This window comes from Bombyx mori, chromosome 3, assembly GCF_030269925.1.
Source record: "Bombyx mori chromosome 3, ASM3026992v2".
NCBI lineage: Eukaryota > Metazoa > Arthropoda > Insecta > Lepidoptera > Bombycidae > Bombyx > Bombyx mori.
The window spans coordinates 3474247-3489810 of NC_085109.1; the positions used below are offsets into that span (position 1 = coordinate 3474247).

General features: G+C 33.2%; 1 protein-coding gene across 1 annotated transcript in view; it reads left to right on the forward strand.

Moving 5' to 3' along the window:
• Positions 1 to 2079: 2079 nt before the first annotated feature.
• Positions 2080 to 15564, forward strand: part of _Bre4 (glycosyltransferase) — a 188677-nt gene continuing 175192 nt past the window's right edge. Inside the window, exon 1 of the mRNA XM_012690440.4 lies at positions 2080 to 2389. The gene's annotated coding sequence lies outside the window, so the exon portion shown is untranslated. The remainder of the gene's footprint in view (positions 2390 to 15564) is intronic.

Here is a 15564-nt window from a genome sequence, read left to right on the forward strand (position 1 = left end):
TGTGTTTGTATTAAACTTTTGAAATCTACACTCTTTTGGTATATTTTGTAATTTTAAATTAAGACACAAAATACTAAAAACTGAAAATAATGTAGCCAGTCCTGCCTGATAAAAGCATGAAGGAAAGTTTTTTTGATATTTTTATTTTCATGTTCTTTTTATTACTTTAAGATCATATTATAAATTGATATCAGAAAACCAACCGTATAACGTTGACTTAAATCTATATCTACTACTATATCAGCGTATCGTTTCAAATCTCAAATATCATGAATCGAGAAAATCTACTAGCATCCATCAATATATAGATTCAGAAAATATATAGATTCAATATCCGATATTGATCCTCGATATATAGATACGATTCGATACGCGGCAAAACCGATATTACCCACTCCTATTTGAATCGCACTGAAACACGTTTAATTTTTCGCTCATTCATTAATAATTTTAACGTAGCAGATTTTTTTATTTCTATTTCACAATTTTAGTTATAGTATTGGTTTATAATCAATGAAATAAATTAGTTTCATGTTCTTGTTCTACTATAGAATTCACAATTTGCAAATAATGTACCTACCTTAAATCACTTTCAGCACTGAGACGAATCTAATGACACCTCAAATATTAGAATCCGTCAGAATCCTTATTAGCACACCACACACAAGTATACATTTAAAAAACATCACTTTTATTCGGTAGTCGGCTTAAAGCCGATTTCTTAGATGTATTCAACAAAAGTTGAAAAAAAAAAAATGTTTATCATATGAAATAAGTTAAAGTTCTTGTAGGCCTCTATACATATATAGAGTATATTTTATATAGAAATAGAATATATGCATATATATATATATAGAATCATACAATATAATCTATACGGTATCTATTTAGATAAAGCATGCCCACGCGATTGCAGAGTTTTCTTATATAGTCCACATACAGGGTGTTCGTTTGTTTGTTCGCTCGTTCTGCATCAAGAGCTCGGAGTCGGGACTGTATGCTCTCTGTGTTTGAAGAAATTTGTTATTTTACTATTTTTGTACAGATGCATTTGATTAAGTGTCTATTAGATAGATTATGGGAAATAATATGTTCATCATCCCTTCACTGTAAATGGGAAGTATTTACAATACGATTTTTTTATTTTATTACATTAGCATGTCAATAACATGCTTTGCAATAAAAGACGACGTCAATAAAATTATTTATTGAGACAATTCAAATACTTGGAGCTCTAATAACACAGCCGGCCACTATCCGCGTGTGTTTTTGAGTATATAAAGCTATAAAGTTTGATAATTTACAATCACAGCAGTTTAAATATTTTTTTGTTCGCATTAGATTTAATAACGTACGCGGCCGTCGTTTCTGCACAATTTAGACTTGTACCGCCATGTACTTAGCTGTTATATTATAATCTCAATTACGGCACGGTCCTGTTGGTACGTAATAAGTACTAAACGGTGACGGTACCATTAATTGAAGCTAACTGCGAAAAAGCCCGTATTGAAGTTTTATTAAGCTATAATTAGATACACATACTATCTAGATACCTCGACTAAGCAAATCTGGTTTCGCGTCGAGTGGCATCGTTTTAATGTTTTATATTTACTGAGTATTAAATTGAATGTATTTTCCTTTGATTGACTTTAAAAATTGAATATTTTTTTGCTTTACAACCATGATTTACGAGCATATTACACAAACAGATTCTACGTATAACGTAGCGCAATCGTGGTGTTACAAGCTTAATTCTATGTGCCATGATTCCTAGAAGTCTGAATTTATACTAATATAAACTAATAACAATGAGAAAAATTGAAATATATATATTAAATCGCTGAATATTTATAATCAAATCAAATAATTTTTCTCAATTTAATACAGAATAACTTGTAAAGAAATTTTACCATTGTTATAAACTACACAAGTCTATTTGTTCAGTTTTGTATCGTTACAAAGGTCTAGCACATGGTAACATAAATTGTTCGTATAAATTCCCAGTTTTCAATCCGAAAATTCGTTGAGTCCGTAGAATTGCATAATTCTTGTGGCAACATTTTAATTTTTTTCGTTGGTTCTGTCAAACGTCAGTACTGTGAGCATTGCAGTTTGCGGCAGTCAGTGTATTTACGTTGTGGAAATTTTGTGTTTCTCGCTATTTTATGTGACACTTTCACCGATATATAGTGACGCGATTGTGTAACATAATTTCGTGTGCTCTATTAAATACTAACCGCTTAAGGGTAGAAATTTAAATGATGACATTCGGAACTTTGTAGGTCGTATTTTTTTTCCGACAGACTTGTTTTTGTTGTGATTTAATGCGAATTTAGTGAATTATCAAGCAGAATACAAACATAAATTATCTTACTAATTGTCATTTAAGGTAAGTGTTATATTTATGGCCAATTACTTGTTATTGATCGATCCAAAAATTATGGGAACATGATTATGAATTAGAGTTAAAAGTTTAATGCATGTACGTATTCTAAATTTAGAAAATTGTCTCTGAAGTGTGTGACCAGTTTAAGAGATTAAAAATGTAAACATGATATGTCTTGTTTAATAACAAATTCTTCTGAATATAAACAAACATATTTTAAAAATCTTTATAATCCTAAAATTTTAATTATAATATACCTAACAATAATATACTACATAATACTTAAATAAAATTCAATCATTGATATAGTTTTTGTTATCAGGTATGCGACTCGTTGAGATTTTATCAGTACTAAGTGATAACAAACAGTACTAGTCCGGAAACATTGACTCATAAAAAAAACATTATAACAATTTAGAATATATCTGAATGAATAACTATAATGTAATTTATAAATATTTTTTATATTTAAAATTAAATATTTTTAAGTTTCTCATGAGTCTAGTTATTTTTTACGCACATAACTAATTTGTGAGTTATTAAAACATATTTTACAATTCATGTTTATTCATGTGTGTAGTTAGGATAATAATTAGTGGTTTAATAAAAATGTCTTAGTTTTTAGATCAAAAAAGCTAATAAATCCTTCTTATCACACTAACAGATTAGAATACATTATGTTCACATTACAGAGTAAATTAGGTATTTTCCTTAAGTAAACTATATTCGCATATTACTCATGTGATTAATAGAATATAAATAATTTTCTTTTAGTGGTACCATATGACTTTAGATGTTGATGATGGAAGTAATTGTATATAGCCATCAGTGCTTGTTTTAGAATTAGTTAAAAAAATAATATTAATGCAGTTACCTTGTAGTGAATAAATTTAATTGACGAGGATGGGGTGGATTCAAGTTTTACTGGCTAAGTTGGATGGGTTTGATTGGATGGAATGCTGTCAACGTAGAGACCCAAAACTGAACTATTAATTGCTGCATTGCTTTTGAAACCTATCTTTATTATTGCTTCTGAGTAAAGATAAGCTAGTCTAACCGAAGAATTAAGAATACAAAAGTTATTGTGCAGTATGGTTATTTAATTAAATGTTTCTTAGTATTTGGTTTTATGACAAAATTTTAACTCTGCTTTATTTTTATCACAGTAATGCATGCATATATGTATATATAACAAAATTCATTATTAATATATATATTTACATCCATACTTTATAAACATATGCAATATGATAATAATGTAACGAAAATGACCGGACATTCAACTGAACCAGTTTTTATATTAAGTGATGATAAAGGGCGGATGATAAATTGGAACAAACAACAAAGTGTTATGCGGGTTTGTATTGAACGTCGTTTATAAGTACGTATCAACACACAATGTGACTCTGTATGAACATGAGGTATTTCAGGTGGGTTTTTTTTTTACTAAACCTGCGACCTGCACCCATTTTGATAACCAAATTTCTTATAACAAAAGTCAATCTCTTTTTTCGTTACTCCAAACTTCACGCTCAACTGTGACTATCGCTAAGTACGATTTTTTCACGCGGATTTAAAAAGAAACTTTATTACAAACTTTGTCCAGCCAATTACGAATACAGTGGAAAAAAACTGGTAAATTGGCGCACCGTTCACAACTGATTTGTCATACATATTTTGCAATGGCAAATGTTTTTATTTAGATATATGTATATGTACATACGTATGAAAAAAGTCTGTGTTCCGTCAAGTAAAAAAAAAAAACAGCATACGAGTAAATTAATTGTGGTGTGTATTGTATGTCAGGTAATTATTACAATAAATCAATGTAAATATTTGTTGCGTAACTACAATAGATAGAGATAAAAAAGCAACTCTTCTCTTCTAATGACCACTGTACACTCTCGCAAACAATCTGGGCAAAATCTACAAATCAACATTAGGATTTTAAACTGCGAACGTGCGACCATTTTCCAACTGACATTGACATTGACATTGAACGAATTCAGTTCGGCGGCAAGTTGGTATGCAACGAATTCCAGTCTTTATACCATCATTGCCGTCGAAGATAGTCTAGCGAAATTGTCTACCTCTGCCGTGGACACATTGTAGACTATCCGATTATTTTTTCTCCTACCTAAGCTTATGGTCTTGAGATACCGTTTCAGCGTAACCCTAACGAGTAGGTGAGCTCATGGGGCTCAAACTTGACGTCGTTGCTAACACTAAACCTAGCAAGAGTGCTTCACCGAATCTACCACCGGATCGGAAACGCTGTGTCTGTGGGTTAATTACTCGCCGAGTCCTTCTTCGCAGGCTACGGGTTTGACGAGAACGATGACCGGGGAGTATCCTTAAATCTCATTTGAAGAGGAACATGTCTCAGTGATGAGGAAACACCACGAATGATTGACTGGTATTTTTTTTAATAATTTTGTTTTCATTCATAAAATGTGTGAAGCGAGTGTACGAAGTGATAATTTTAGAAATTGATATGACCTTCACAGCCAACTAACGTATAAGAGTGTGAGTACTGCGGATGTGCACTTCACATTCATTATAATACTGACTTTACTGATTTTAAGACGACCATCGCCGTAATTGTGTACCTAGATACAAAGTTTCTTTTCCAGTAGCGTAGAGGAAGGCAAAGGGAATAATGGCAGTTCCTACCTAAATTGATTTATTCATTGATAATTAAGATTCTCGTTCTCCCTCGTGTGTTTGTAATACCGAGAGGAAAACAACAGGAAAGTCGGTAAATACGAAAAATAACTAAAAATTAGTCGCAAGTATTTTTTTTTAAAGGAAATTCCATAGCCTCTGCTATATCCATGTTGTAGTTTTGATTTAAGCCCCTATTGTAGGGTAATAATTGTTTTCCGAAATATATGTTTCTGACAGATCTTGGAGAATTCAAATTGATATGATCCGATGAATCTAATAATATGAGATTTTTTACTGTCTTCGAAGTCACTTGATCCATGATAATAGCACTAGTGCATCGCTTTTTATTGTGGACAAGTCATTTCGAACTTTGTGGAAGGACTTCTGGAAACGTCATGGTGGTCGGTTGGTTTTACATAGTTACCCCCCCAAAATCCTTAGGCCGGCTTTTTTTAAACTGCCTAATGTAAACTGTTACAAAAACAAATTTGGAATGCTAAACAAAAACTGTTGCAAAAACAAATTTGAGTTTCAAGAACAAATTTAACTTTCATCTTTGAATTAATTCGTACTTTATTAATTTAAAAATAAATCGAAAATAGTAAATTTTAAATCACAACCAATGAAAATTTAATTATTCATTTGTAATTCAAACGAAAACTTTGTCTTTTTGTCCTTGTAGTAGTCCTTTGTAGTAGGGAATTACAAAGCCTACATTTTCGCTAAATAAGTTAAAAGGAGTTTAACAATACCGTTGTTCATAATTTTTCTAGAAGAATCCCCGATCGAGGACCTTTTGTGTGGTTTTCCAATTAAAACAAAACAAGGCCTATGTATGGGTCCGACCGAATTATTACACAAAGTTAGCTTCAGGATAACCTTTTACTTATGTGAAAAGGGTTTTGATAACTTAAGAGTTATTATTAGACTGTTTTTTTTTAAAATAAGAGTGAATAAAACTTCGTCTACATACCAACCATAATGCTTTTGAAGCCGAAAGCTGCTGAAGAAACTTTATGTTGCAAATCAAATTGAAGACATTGAATTTAGGACTAAATAGAACTCTTAAAGTCTCAGTAAGAAAAATAAAAGCACCTGTTTTTTTTGAGATGCAACTTCTGAGATTTAAGTGGCCGTAATTATTATCGGACAACCGTGAGTAGCCTGATTGACTTAATGATAGTTAGCGGCTTGACTGTTGCGCTGAGGGTCGTGGGTTCGATTACCACATCCCACATTACCAACCAGTATATACCATAGAACCAATGCTAATCACGATTCAACCCTATTATTCTTCAGAAAAATATTTTGAAATGAATCAAGTTCAAAAGCAGATTTATCAATGCACCACCGAAATATGGATTTATCACAGACCTAAGAACATTACAATTAATATAGTTCCAGTAAAGTCATTAAATTAAAACCTTAGGCGTGGATAAACGAGCCTGCTATTATTATACTTTGCAAGAGTTCAGCGTAGATCGGTAATGACTGATATCGTTGCAAATATTACCCTATTAAACAGCAAATATTTATTCTGCATTAATGCACCGTGCAATAGACTGTGTACAATTTTGTTGATACAGGTGAGCTTAATTGCCTTGTCTAAATATACATCTATTTATGTACTATTAATATGAATTAATATTAGCTAATTTTTTTTAGAAAAATGGAAATATAATAAGTTTTGATACGCACGTTTTAACACGCTTTTAATAGCTTGGTATATATATCTTTTTTTTTTTTTAAAACGATCACGCCACCTTAACTGGTCCCGTGATAAGTTCGTAAAGAACTTGTGTTACAGGTACCAGATAACGGAAATAAATGTAAGATTTTTATTATACACATACATATATATGTAATATACATCCATAACCCTGGAAAAGACATTTATATTTATCATACAAATATCTTCCCTTGGCGGGATTCGAACCCGTAATATATGTATGTATGTAACGCACTTTTGGAATGTCATTTACGCCGATTTCAATACGTCCGATTAACTTGAAAATCCGAACACACACGGAGAACCCTGTAATACAATTATTTTATATCATTCCTCTAATATTCTGATCAGAATCTACACGTTAAAAAAATATGAAATGAATTGCTAGTTACGTTTGATATTTAAACGTATGTTTAATATTTTTCAAACTACATTTATAATTTTTTTAAGTAAAGTTGAGATAAGTGTACATTTCCGAGGTAGCTGCCAGCTCTTCGGTCTCCTGTGATGTCGACTAACCTTTTTGCTATTTCCTTAAAAAGCCTTATAGCGCTAGGACCCCACGGACCACGGCACCAAAAACATATTCCGAGCCTAGAGTCCCGTATTTGAGTCGTCTATTATCAAAGGTGGCAATCTGTGCATTTGGACAAAAAAATGTTATTGATATGTTTGATTTCAATATAATCGTCTCCTTCAAAGAATACGGTTCAAAACCTGCATTAAATAAAGGTTAATACTTAACCTGTCATTTATCTAAGATGTCGTTCAGAAGAGTTTTGTGACTGCCAATGGAATACAAAGTCAATAATTCGTTTTTCTGATTTACCAATAATTGTCCAAAAGTCACATTGCCGGCTTTGATAATAGTCGACTCATTTATACCTGAGGACAATTATTTTTTTCACTAATTAGATGTTTTTGAAACAGACTTCATAAAAGTGTAGTAATAAAGACGCAATTAACTCGTAATGGTTTTTAGACATTAACCGTGTGTACCTAACATCGGTACGCCAAATCACATAAATATAAATGTGAATTTGTAAGTAAGTGAACATCGCCTTGGACTAAAAAGTTTGATAAGTATATCGAATCGGTATGAATAAGGCACGCTCTTTAAGACTTTTGCAATTCTACACCAGAACTGATTTCTGTTACGACATTACCGAAATGTTAATGTCTAAATGACATTGGTAAATTGGAACGAACGAAAACAATAATACGTGATTTTTGAACATTCTAGAGAGACTAGTGGTCGCCCGGTAGTCGAAATTAGACTATAATTAATTGAAATTATAAGTTATTATATATCACTATTATTATTTTATATTCAAATACTATTATCTATAATCTTCTATAATCTATACTTCTAATCTAATAATCTATAATCTATACTTCTATAATCACAAATTTTGCAAAGACTACACTATGGAAAAATATTAATAAAGACAAACAATATTTAAATCTATGCTCAATTTGACCACACACGTCAAGAACAAAAGTTTGACAATAAATAAATAGTATGCGTGCGTGTGTGCGTCAAATACACGGTAGTGAGTGTAATGTTTTTTTTATTGATTTAATGTATATTTTATGCATTATTTAAAAAAAATATTAGCATTGTGCACTTCTTCTCTATATTCTCTATAAGTGTGGAAAATTTCATACTCCTCCGTCCACGCAAATTTCGTAAAAAGGGACACAAAGTTTTTGCTTCACGTATTAATATATAGATACTATTGCATTAAATACTATCGAGTCCTGGCCACGCTTCGCTGTCACTCGTTAAATATGCAAAATACATTACATTTGTTGGAATGACTCGCTCGTCATCTGTTGTATGTTAATGATACTGTTCCAAATGCCTTCTCCATAACAACAATTAATGAAAAATAACTTACTGTTAATACTCACTGTTTTAGATTTGATTAATTATAATAATGGATCAAGGTATTTTTGACGTGACAACGTCTTATAATTCGATGGAGCTGGCTGCACGCACGAAAAAACATGACTCATTGAGGCGTTCCATTTAAGGCTTGAAGTGCAAGCGAGAGCGCGACAAAGAGGCACAATCGGCCTCCGCGTTCGGCAGCGTTCGACATCTGTCTCTCTCCTACTTGAGTGAGCGATGCATCCGCGTGGACAGCTGCTATACAATAATACATTTACATGTTTTCGTCAAGTATGAAGTTCAATGAAAAGTGAATGTGGTGTCAATTGTCCATACAAAATATCTATCAAACAAATAAAATTAAAATTTTCTATTGAAAAATGAAACCATGCCATCAGTATTTTCTTATGACGTTGTCACGTTCAACTATCGTCAGTAAACCGCTTTACAGACAACCGATTTTTTTTAATAGTCATAAATAGGCAGACTAACATAACACATACTTACCGTAAATGCCGCTACTTATTTTAACGATACAGAAGTCAACTTTGGTCCGATGATGCGTGAATATTAAGCAGATAGATTGTAGAAGAATGATGATAGCCGATCCCTTTATTACACTGTAAGATCCTCCGGCGTTGACTATTTGATTCAATAAAAAAAATCCTTACGTAAAGCACGTTTAAATAGCAAACCGAACTAACAATTAGCTCGGAGACATTTACACCGACGGATAGGTGAGCTCACGGGCTCAACCTGAGAGAATTGGTAACATTGGCCCCATCAAGAGCAGTTCTTTTGTTGATTTCTTGAGACTACCCGCGATTAGGTAGGAAAAAAAATATAATTCATCTTTTTTATACGGTTGATGCGAGTATAAGATATAAGTTCTAAGGTTTCAGTATAATTACAACGGCTGCCCCACACTTCAAACCGAAACGCATTACTGCTTCATGGCAGAAATAGGCAGGGTGGTGGTGGTACCTACCCGTGCGGACTCACAAGAGGTCCTACCACCAGTAATTACGCAAATTATAATTTTGCGGGTTTGATTTTTATTACACGATTTTATTCCTTCACCGTGGAAGTCAATGGTGAACATTTGTTAAGTACGTATTTCATTAGAAAAATTGGTATTACACTTATTTTTAACTGATTTAATAAAAAGGAGAAGGTTATAAATTCGACTGATCTTTTGTAATCGTGGTACCACAGAAATTTGTTTTAGGTGAACCAATTTGGATGGTTTTTTTCTGTTTATTTGAAAGCTGATTTTCTAATTTAATCCTGTTTAATTTTAATTTTGTCAAGACCAAGATCAGGCCAGCAGATTGAGTTATTTTGCATTATAATGCACTATTAACTGCCTTTACTACATTGAATATACATTTAATTTTATTTGACGAAATCAGTTTTCGTTTTTGCAAAAAAAATTTAGTATGTAAATACATTATACACAACAACTCAGGATCATAATTCAGCATGTGCTTGCTACACGAAGGACTTTTCCAAGGGTGTCTCTGGACTTGTAATCAATTAATTGGTTCAATCCCTGCACGTGTCGACTAACACTCAAATATATTAGACACTAGCTGACCCGGCAGACTACGTAGTGCCTCAATCGATAAATAAAAGATCTAAACATTATTTAATTACGAGAATTTTCATGTTTATCTACCTCTTAAACCTTCCCTGAACTTCCACAAATAGTTCAAGACCATTAGCCAAATCGGTCCAGCCGTTCTCGAGTTTTAGCGAGACTAACGAACAGCAATTCATTTTTATATATATAGATAGATAGATAAAAGTAACACAGAAAGTATATAATAAACAAAAAAACGTTTATTTTTCTTCTTCCATTGTCACGGTTCGGTCTCGTTAGCCGCCTAAAATTGTACAATGCGTCCTAATGCTCTAGTCCGAACGACCTTTTCAATGATTACACTCAAATAATGGCTTTTGTTAAAATAACACACAGCTGAAACAGCAATAATATTAAGTTAATGAGCTCATTACGCAATATTTTCTAGTAAATACAACTCCATTTTCCTACATAGAAGAGAGCTCGTTTGTAAATAAACGAATGATAAATGATTTGCAAACAGTTGAGAATAAAAATAATTCTAAGTAAACATATGATTGCAGATGTTTTCACGAACTTAAAACATTGCGTATTCAAAAACATAATTTACAGTTTCATCCGTGAGATATAATACCTATATAAATATAAACTACGTATATTAAATCTGAGAAACTGTAAAATTAATCAAATCACAAAATTGTTTCGAAATATTTTAATTAATGTAGTATAAAATATTGAAAGCATATTTGTAACAGTATGTAATTAAGTATGTAGATGTTTTTTTTTTAAATCTCTTTATACGTATACCGCGGTAATTTTTTTTGCATAGGTGATCGTGTCCACCTTATATGTAATTGTCTGGAAAAATTTGCTCTTACCGATAAAATAGCCTGTAATGACTCTGTATATGATAAGTTTCTTGCAAATAAATATTCACCTTCTATTGATGAATTTTAGATTAAAAAATCGTAATTTTCGTTTTTAATGTTTTTATTTTATATCGGTTTACAACGAAGCATACTTTACTCTAATTTATGTTCTATGTTTACTTATTTTCTTTACAATGCTATGTAGACCCTATTAGATGTCCATAACAATTGACACATCTTTACGCGATCCATTTCCCATCGCCGACGTTAAGGATAATTGTACATTACATCGAGGCTTCTGAAATGTACTGGTCACGATCCTTGAACATGAAAACTAAGTCTAGCAGGAAAACGATATTGTGTTTATTATCGTATTTATAATTGCTATCTATATATTTACTATTCTATTTGTTATTATTTATTATACATTTTATCTCGTAACAAACACAACTGTCGTGAAAACAAAAGTGAGATAAATTATGTTCCATTTTTTATTGAAATTCAGTGTCGTCAACAGCATTTAATCTAATATACATGTATGTATCGATAGACGAAGTATACAGCCGATTTAGAATATGTTTAAAACGCTTTTCTTAGTTTGGTGTTTATATAGATAAGTCTGTAATTAGCGGAATATTTGAACGTAATTTTTACCGATTTCAAGACGTCCGATAAACAAGAAAATTTGCATACGCATCAAGGACCGATGATAATACAATAATTTTATAACTTCGCTGTAATATCCTGAGCAGTACATAGGCGGCACTGAAAATTTCGGGAATTAACGAAGTAACACAACATTACTATTTAAAAATGTATTTATTGCTTTTCGAAGTATTCTCCGCGAAATTTGACACAGTTTTCCATATGATGGAACCAATCATTGAAGCAACCATTCCATTCGGAAGTTGGGGTCTCCAAAATGGCCGTTTTGTAGACGTCCACAGCTTCTTCAGGTGATGAAAATCTCTGTCCACGCAATTTATTCTTTATTTTAGGGAAAGTATAGAAATCATTAGGGCTTAGGTCGGGGCTGTACAGCGGATGGTCTAATAATTCTATGTTTTCTTGCTCTAAAAACTCTTTTGTTCTGTGCGCGGTGTGAGAACTCGCATTGTCGTGATGGAGGATGATGCGGCGGTTGCAGTTCTCTTTACGGAGTTCAGAAACGACCTGTGGCAAACAAATGCTAGCATACCATTCTGCATTAACCGTTCTTTGTCCATCAAGAGGAATAGTCGTAACATGGCCGGTTTTGGTGACAAACGTGGCCACCATTTTTTTTGCAACACTCCGTGAACGAACAATTTTTGTTGGCTTTAACTCATTTTCGAACACCCAAACTCGTGACTGGTTTTTTGTTTCGGGTTCGTACGCATATATCCAGGATTCGTCACTTGATACAATGTTGTATACAGCATTTGAGGATCCTGCGTGGAATCTTTCGAGAGTTCTGACGCACCAAGTAACGCCAGCCGCTTTTTGCTCTTCACAGAGCGAATGCGGTATCCATCGGGAAAACAACTTTTTTACACCTAATTCTTTATGCAAGATTATTTGTATTTGACTCATGCCAATGTCTAAAGTTGCCTGAATTTCGCGGTATGTCACATGTCGATCTTCCTCAATCAGCTTACGCACAGCATCAACATTTTCTTGGGTGACTGCAGCTTTTGGACGACCTCGACGGGGATCATCACTGAGCTTGACACGCCCACGTTGAATGGGGCTTCATCACCAAATGCAGAAATCATCCGGTCAACACACTGTTTTTGTGTTAAACCACTTCGAAAGTCATAATAAATCATCGCTCTTGAATTTTCTCGAGTCAATTCCATTTTCTCAACGACTAAACAAGTTTGACAAAACCTCGTGACAAGACCGAGAATCTTTTTTTAAATAAATAAATGGTATTCGATTTTTAAAACCAAGGAGTTTTCAATTAAAAAGATTTTAATATGACAGGAACAGTGGAAATATTCCATTCCCGATACTTTTAGTGCAGCCTAGTATCTCAAGGTAGGTGGCGCATTTACGTTGTAGACGTCTATGGGCTCCAGTAACCACTTAACACCACATGGGCTGTGAGCTCGTTCACCCATCTCAGCAATAACAAAAATAAAAAATTACAGAGACACTTCGTCTAATGTCTCGAGGTGGCTGGAGGCATTCCGGTGGTGATGTCTATGGACTCTGGTCAATACCAGGTGGGCCTCGAATTTGTCCATCACCACACAGTGACGATTTTGTATATCTGAAATTCATCAACTGAAATTGAATATTTATTTGCAAGAAACTTATCATATATATACATAGATAATAAATAATCTCTCAATAAGCCTCTGCAATAAGCGCAGCTTGTATCGCACAAAAAAGATACATTAAAAAATTGAATAATAAAAAAAGACATAGTTCTACCGCATTTATTATTACACGATCAAAATTGTTTGTTCCATTAACCGTGTAACATATTTCCACGAAATTTTATTTCATGGCTTTGAATAGCACACTGAATGTGTCATGATGGTTTCATTCAAGCCAGTAACATGCAAGTCAACGAATATTATATAAATGAAATTTCCTTTTTTTATTGCTATGATCGATGGACGAGCTCGCGGCCCACCTGGTATTAATCGGTCACCGGAGCTGATAAACATCAACCACCTATGCCACCACCCACCTTGAGACACGACTTCTACGTCTCAGCTTTTATATTATAACAGATGCCCCCATCCTTCAAACCGAAACGCATTACTGTTTTACGGCAGAAATAGGCAGGGTGTTGGCGCACATCCGCGCCACCAGTAATATTAACATCTCCTGAAATACCGAATATCTTGAGTGAAATAGAAGAGGTCATTGTTTTTTTTTTTATTGCTTAGATGGGTGGACGAGCTCACAGCCCTGGTGTTAAGTGGTTACTGGGGCCCATAGACATCTACAGCGTAAATGCGCCACCCACCTTGAGATATAAGTTCTAAGGTCTCAGTATAGTTACAACGGCTTCGAACCCACCCTTCGAACCGAAACGCATTACTGCTTCACGGCAGAAATAGGCGGGGTAGTGGTACCTACCCGTGCGGACTCCCAAGAGGTCCTACCACCAGTTGTTATATTGAATGACAAAATAAGCTTTTTTATTTATTTATAAAACCTCCAGTCTTACATACGAAACTCGGTCAGCGTGTTTGAAAGTCAATCGTGACATCGCGGTGTCGGTTTCCGTCGCGCGATGACCTCATAATTATGTACGAGTCCTAAAATATTTCATAACACTCGGCATATTATGAACATTTGTAATTCAATTGTGTATCATCGGATTTTACGATACCGGTCAACTATTGTATTCTACATAGATGTATGTGTGTTTATAAAATAAATAATATTTTCACTATCGTAATGATCGAATTTTGACTATAATCACTGCGCGCTGAAGATTTAGATTCATTCTATGCTTTAAGTTTCTAGTATTAGTATTGTTTTTTTTCAAAATTATGAAAATCTATTAATTTTTTGTCATTGTTGTTTTTCTGATTGGTAGCTACTTAAGAAAATGAAAAGAAAATCGCTTCACGAACAGAGGAGAAAATAATATGACAGTTATGTCTTTGAAGAAGAAAAAATTGCCAACTTTATGACAACTGTTTTTTCTCGTCAATATTTGCTATAAGTAAGACGAACACAGAAGTAAATTGTACTTAATTGTCTTGGTCTTTTTACATACATTTTTTTGCAATTCTACAAAATTAATAAATGTAAATTATATTCGATTTTAGCGCAGCACCTAAAACAAAAGCACAATTAAATTTGATGTGCACATAATTCATTTAATTAAATGATCACAAGGCACCTCCTCATCCGGTTCGAACAATGGTCCCCCTGAGGCCTCGCTCCACTATCACACATTATCAAATTATATTTCAGGCCGTCAGCACAAAAGTGGCCTATCCTACATTTTTTTCATATTCGAAGTTCTACTATATTGCAATTTATTTAAAACATAATAAATTACGATGCAAAACCGGCCCTAATCCCTAGTTACACGCCCATAGATAACAGATGGCTTTGTCAACATTATTTTTGCGCGTTCTATTTTTATGCATGCGTGTGTGCGTCAAATACATGGTATGTAGTGTGTGTAATGTTTTCTTTATTGATTTTATGTATCTTTTATGCATTATTTTAAAAAAATATTAGCATTGTGCACTTCTTCTCTATATTCTCTATAAGTGTGGGAAATTTCATACTTCTTAGTCCGCGCAATTCGCATAAAAAGGGATACAAAGTTTTTGCTTACGTATTAATATATAGATAACGATAATATAATTTGTTTTTAGTTTAGTAACATTTAGTGTGTCGACAATTACGTTCATGTGTACATGGTGTGATCCATGGATCATAATGTAATGTACATACATAATCATAATGTACATACAC